This window comes from Myodes glareolus, chromosome 22, assembly GCF_982192425.1.
Source record: "Myodes glareolus chromosome 22, mMyoGla1.1, whole genome shotgun sequence".
Lineage (NCBI taxonomy): Eukaryota > Metazoa > Chordata > Mammalia > Rodentia > Cricetidae > Myodes > Myodes glareolus.
Genome location: NC_142047.1, coordinates 47,254,376 through 47,260,985, shown reverse-complemented (window position 1 = coordinate 47,260,985; position 6,610 = coordinate 47,254,376). Strand labels below are relative to the sequence as shown.

General features: G+C 44.8%; 1 long non-coding RNA gene across 1 annotated transcript; it reads right to left on the bottom strand.

The window, feature by feature from the left end:
* Positions 1 to 2,800: 2,800 nt before the first annotated feature.
* Positions 2,801 to 5,061, bottom strand: LOC146890174 (uncharacterized). Its single transcript, XR_014998941.2, has 3 exons — positions 4,878 to 5,061; positions 3,126 to 3,281; positions 2,801 to 3,019 (listed from the first exon to the last, which is right to left on the bottom strand). It is a non-coding gene; the product is annotated as an uncharacterized LOC146890174 (long non-coding RNA).
* Positions 5,062 to 6,610: the final 1,549 nt, after the last annotated feature.

The following is a 6,610-nucleotide window of genomic DNA, read 5'->3' as shown; positions in this document are numbered from 1 at the left end:
AATGAGTGTGAACCTGTATTCCCGTGAATGAGTGTGAACTTGTATTCCTGTGAGTGAGTGAGTGAGTGAGTGAGTGTGAATCTGTATTCCTGTGAGTGAGTGTGGACCTGTATTCCCATGAGTGAGTGTGAACCTGTATTCCCGTGAGTGTGAACCTGTATTCCTGTGAGTGAGTGTGGACCTGTATTCTCGTGAGTGAGTGTAAACCTGTATTCCAGTGAGTGTGAACCTGTTTTCCCATGAGTGAGTGTGAACCTGTATTCCCATGAGTGAGTGTGAACCTGTATTCCCATGAGTGAGTGTGAACCTGTATTCCGGTGAGTGTGAGCCTGTATTCCCATGAGTGAGTGTGAACCTGTATTCCTGTGAGTGAGTGTGAGCCTGTATTCCATTTTAGAGGCTCCGTCACTGAAATTTCCCGTCACTCATTTGATTATTTACTTCCTATCATTTTTTTAAGTGTTTTTTTTAACTATTGTTAGCCTAAAACTCTCGGCGAAAACATCAATACCTCAGTTGTCTCTTGCTCCGACTCCCTCACCTCACTTCCTCTTGTCCTGGGCACGCCTAGTTTTTAGGACACAACTAACTGCTCGAGAACCAGCTGCTCTCTCCCAGGTTCGGCCCTTCGGGTTTCTTCACGTTTATGGCTCTTTGTAGGTCTTCAAGTGGAGTGAAGCTGCGCTGTGAGCGTGTCCCTGGAGACCTGTGATTCTGCTGTTAGGAGCTGGAGCCCTTTCATGTCTCCATACCCCAGACAGACAGGGAACACCTCACTGAAGTTTTGTCACATAATTAACAATGCCCCAAACCTAGTGGCTTCAAACAGCACTGGGGGTTGACAATTTGGCCTGGAGTCACCTTGGTGCTTTTTCTCATCTCATTTGGGGTCCTTCACGCATCTTTAGCCACAGGCTGGTTGGCTTGGAAGATGCCCTTCTGAGCATTGGCACAACACACACCTACGTGACCTTTGTCTCATCTTTATCTCATCTACAGAAACAGGCTTGCATTTGTTCACGCGAGCCAAACAGCACAGTCGTCCAGAGCAGGAAGGCTCTGTTCTGTAGCTTGCATGCTGGCACATCTGTTGCATGTTACTGAGCAAAATCGCATGGCCAGCCTGAAGTCAGGAGATGAGTAGACAACTTTTCCCCTTGCTGGAAAAAGCTTCAAAGCCAAGTCAGCAAGCATACACAGCAGAGTTAAGGATTGTGGTGGCTCTTACAGTCTACCAAGGGCAATAACGGTTTGTGCTTTGGAATTTGTGTTCAACTCAGCATTCAAATTAAGTTTTCAAAGACAATTTTTTAAAAAAATCTATGTTTTGGGCTTCTTAGAAAAAAACAATGATGATAGTAATTCAAAACTGAAAATGTACAGTCCATGAATACCAGCTATATAGGCTGACTAGACAGTGACGACAGGGAGGGGCAGGGTTTGTTCTTCAGTCGCCTACCAAGTCGAGTCTGTTGTTGCAACAGTGCTAGGCTTAGGAGGGGTGCGCACTGTAAGAACAACCTTGTCTCTATGGGGCAAGTGAGAAAGAAAGAAATCAGTATGGATCTTAACTACAGTTCAAGTAAAGAAGACGCCCATTGCACCCTTGAACCAACAGAGCTGTAGTCAGCTGCATAAGATCAGCAGAAGATTGGGCCATCAGTATGCCAAAGTGGAAGGAGCTCACGAGGCTCCACCTCTTCCTGCGGATTGTGAAGTAGTTAATGCTTCCCAGTGGAAGGACAGGCATTTTCGTTGGTGGTAAATTGTCCAAGCTCCTGTAAGTAAGCCCTTATCCTGTTCCTACAAGTAAGCCTACTTAAATTCATTGGGTTGCCTGCCCCAACAAAAAAAAAGAAGGGTGGTGGAGAAGGAGGATTGAAGGGATCAGACCTGCGGCTTATTTTGGAGAAGAGAATCTACATTGACAAGCCAGGCAGTTCCAAATATGTACAGACCTGTTTGAGTTAATCCTGTGTTTAAAATATGGAATGAGGAATTACCTTATCTAAATTATTTCATTGAGACAAGACATATACCACAAAACATAACATTCTGAGTTTAATTCAGTAGCTCTTGTGGTATTCACAATTACACACAATAGTCTCCATCTAATTCCAGAACATTTCATTCGTCCCACAAAGAAAACTCATATCCTAACGGTTTCTCTCTGTCCCTCCTTCCTTGCAGCCCCTGGAGTCCACTGACCCACTCTGTGACTGCAGCTATGTCTCTCCTGGGCATTTAATGTCAACGGAATGGGCAATGGGCAGTCTTCATTCACTGACTACCTTCTTTTATCTACCGTGATGTGTTAACGATCATCTACACTGTAACACCTACCAGCACTGAAGTTTTTGTTATTAAATAATATTTTATTGACTGGGTAGATGTTTTTCTGCCTGTTGTTTGATGAGCATTAAGTTGTCTCTGCTCATTGTCTACGGCGCTAACGCTGCTGTGAGCTCGGGTATGTAAGACCTGGTGCAAACACAGGTTTCCAGCTCACTTGGACAGATCACTAGGAGTGGGATTGCTGGGTCATTTCGGTTTACTCTTGAAGGAGTGCCAAATGCCACGAGCAAAGAATTTTCTGCCAAAAGAAACTGTTCGCAGTGAAAGGAACTTCACTGAGAGTTAAAAAGCTGCCAGTTTCCAGAGTGGACGGAGACTAGATGAGAGTCTTGGCACATGTACTAGACTAGCAGGAGACCAGAGCATAGGGCTGGGAGGTGACTCTTCCAGAGCTAAACTGTATTGGTTAATTTTCGGTGGCTGGGATAAAGTATCACAATCAAAAGCAAGTGAAGGAAGAACAGGTTTATTTTAGTTCACAGTTCCAGAGTGATGGAGTCCACTAATGGCAGGGAAGGCACGGCACCAGCATGAGGCTATAAACCCTCAAAGCCCTCCACAACCCATGACATACTTCCTCCAGCAAGGCTCCACCTCAGAAAGGTTCCAGAACCTCCTGCAGATAGGGCCACCAGCAGGGGAACATCGGTACGAATGCATGAACCTGTGGGAGACATTTCTCAGTCGAACCCCCGCAAGACTCCAACTCGATTTCTGCTGTTTTACCCTGGGTGGCCCTAGGCACTTGCTCTGTATTAGCTCCACGTCACCTCATCTTTGAAGCAGAAGTGTCTCCTTCTGTTCTGTTGAACCGCGTGGCCTATGGGAGGCTCCTGGCACAGGCCCTGATATGCAGAAACAGTCGGCGAAGCGAAGCTCCTGTCAGTCAGTGCCAAGGCCGCCATGAGATTGCAACGGTAGGAAATCTTTCTCAACACACAAGGGAGTTATCCCCTTAGCGTTGGACTCCTCCCACAAGCTTTCTGATTCTCGGCTCTTCGATGATTTCCTTTCCGAATACCATTTTACCAGATGTCAGCCGGTTAAGAGCCTCCCGGACAATAAGTACAAGTCCGTGGCATTCCTTAGAAATCAACCTAACTTCAGGTCCAGCCGAGAAAGCACAAAGGTGAGTCTGCAAGCGAGGTCTGACTCCTCAAAGGAATCTGGTCTCCTCTGGGTCAGCAAGTGAGTGACTGGACCAGACTGCCTCGCACCTGTCCCCCCACCAGCTCTCCAAAGGACCCTGTGGCCCCCGGCTTCAGGTGGCAACTCCATAAGGGGCCATGAATGATTGGGCAAGAATAAGATGTGTCTAACTGCACAGTGACCAAAGATTAGCTCATAATAAAATGTGTAACGAAGCAGAGACAGTCTCTGAGACACCTAACCCAGATCTGAGGCTTCTCTACGTTGTAGACTGTGGTGTCATTACTCCACACACAAAGATTTCTGCTCTTATAGACACATAAAAATTTAATTACAGACAACAAAGCTTTTGGTACTTTCCTACAGCCATTCCTCAGCATGTACGCATTAAATCAGAATATATTTGCAGTAAAACAGGATTTTTTTTAAAAAACTGCTATTTAAGTTACTGACTTGAGATCGTCTAATGAGTTTTGGCTAAAACTTGGGACCAGCTTTTCCACAGCTTCTGCAATGATCCTGAACATATTTCCACCATTTTAAACTATACATTTTTACAAAGAGCATGTTCAGTACTGGTAATTATAAAATCAAAACAGCCATCCGTTCTAAATAGTGTTGATGTTCTATGTACTACAGAACCAAATATCCAGCCAAGGTTTGGTTCTTTATGTGAAACTAAACAAGTACATCTATCTCATTAGTATGAAGATGTGCTTTTATGTTTGAGAAATGGTAAAATTCTACATATACCAAAGAATTGTTTCAAAATAAATTTCTACTTGATTTATGATCAGAAAATGTTTGATTTGTATATGTATCCTATATGTTTACAAGTATAGTGTTGCCCAAAGTTTTCTTGGATGAACTTGAGTCACAAACAGAAAAAAGCTTAAGAAGTCCTGACTTAGAGCATAATGCCCACGTGTGGGCTTCTGGCCCTTTCCATGTCCTGCAGGGATGTTCTGCTCGATTTCTGTATGAGCTACCTGCAGCATCTCTATTAGTCAGAGTTCTCTAAAGGAACAGACTGACCGAATGAACAAGGACACACACACACACACACACACACACACACACACACTCACACAAGGAGAGAGAGATGGTGGATAAACAGGTGACAGATAGATGATAGATAGATAGATAGATAGATAGATAGATAGATAGATAGATAGATAGAAGATAGACAGACACGATAGATAGATAGATAGATAGATAGATAGATAGATAGATAGATAGAAGATAGACAGACACGATAGATAGATAGATAGATAGATAGATAGATAGATAGATAGATAGATAGATAGATAGATAGATAGATAGATGTATAATATATATGTGGGGGTATGTATGTATGTATTAGAGTGGCTTACAGGCTGTGGTCCAATAGTTGTTGTCTCTCAATAGGAAGGTCAAGAATACAGTAGCTGTTCAGTTCACAAGCCTGGATGCCTCAGTAGTCCCCGTCTGGTTCTGGGGTCCCGTAGGAGTCCTGGAGCTGCTGTAGTCTTCGGGCTACACTTCAATCATGGAGAAGTAGGTTCTAATACAGCAGAGGAAAGCCTTTATAAACGAACAGATGAAGTTGAGAGCAAGAGTGGGGGAAGGCAGGGGGCAAAACTTCCTTTGTCATGTCCTTTTATGTGGGCTGCCACCAGGTTTAGATTTAGGGTGGATCTGCCCACCTCAAATAATACAGCTGAGAAAACTAAGCATGAACATAACTTTCTTCTGAGTCGTTAATCCCTCAGAAACTATAACGAAACAACTATTTGCATAGCATTTACATTGCAGCCGGTGCTGTAAGTAGACTAGGGCTGACGTAAGGCCCACAGAAGACTGTGCGCAGTGATGTGCAAGCACCACTCTGTTTCGGAGAAGGCACCTGAACATCTGTAAATGTTGGTACGTGCAGCTGGTCATGGGACCAGTCCCCGGTAGATACGAGGTATGGTTATGTGCAATGCTCCGCATGCATGTGTGTGTGTGTGTGTGTGTGTGTGTGTGTGTGTGTGTGTGTACAAACTGTAGCCCCAGTCATCAGGGAAAAGAGAGAATTTTTAATATCATACATACATATCATAGATATACTATATATATATATATATATATATATATATACACACACACACACACACATATACTGAGAAAGTCACTATTCTCTAGGCACCAATATTGAGCACATTAACACTTTCCACATGTTAATTTGCATCAATTATGTAAATTCCATATCAGTCCCATGAAAAGCATCTGCTATCATATCCATTTTACAAAGCAACAAAGGGAGATAAAGAGGTTATCGCCTGCCCGAGGTAGGGCTGGGATTTCAGTGGTGGCCCGGAAGCCCCATGCTGTCACCCACTAACCAATCCTGCCTTTACATAAAGAGAAAAGGATACTGACGGCGGAACAGCGTACATGGGGAGATACTTCCTGTAACAGTGCCTCTACCTCCACGTAGGTGTGAATCTCCTTTGGTCTTATGTCCCAGATATTGCTGGAGGAACCTGAGACCCAGACAGGAAGTTCCATAAAACTTCAAGACACAAACCCCAGCAGTAAGTACTTTTGTTTCCCAAGAAGCCTAGCTATGTACGCACTGTCTGCCCCAGGCGCTCGGCTGCCCTTGCGTTTGGCCTGTGCACAGCTCTGCTTCACTTCTTGTTCCAGTTTATTTTAGCAGGTGGCTTTTGTCTTGACTAACCGCCGAGCTCATTCTGCTCACCAGGAGGCAATCTCTCTTCACCAGAGTTTTGTTTCCAACCCCAAGCTTCAGGGTCTTGCTCCTTAAAGACTACCGTAGCCCCTCACCTCTTCTCTCCTGGTGTCTGGGGGCTACACTTGCTTATTCCCGCCCCACTTTGGCCTCAGGTTAGGCGGCTCCCTTTGCCCTGACCAGGCAGACCAACGTGAGCCCTCACTCCAATGAGCTGCAGACCTCAGGGCTGTCTCAGTACAGTGACTGCTCCTCAGAGGACACGACTCATTTAGTTCCACCTCGCACAGAGATGCGCTGACGCTCTCCTCTTTAGCGAGCCAAGCGGCATCTAGGAAACCCGTGAAGTGGTGTGCACTCAGCCCCACTAACTTAACCTAAACATGTCAG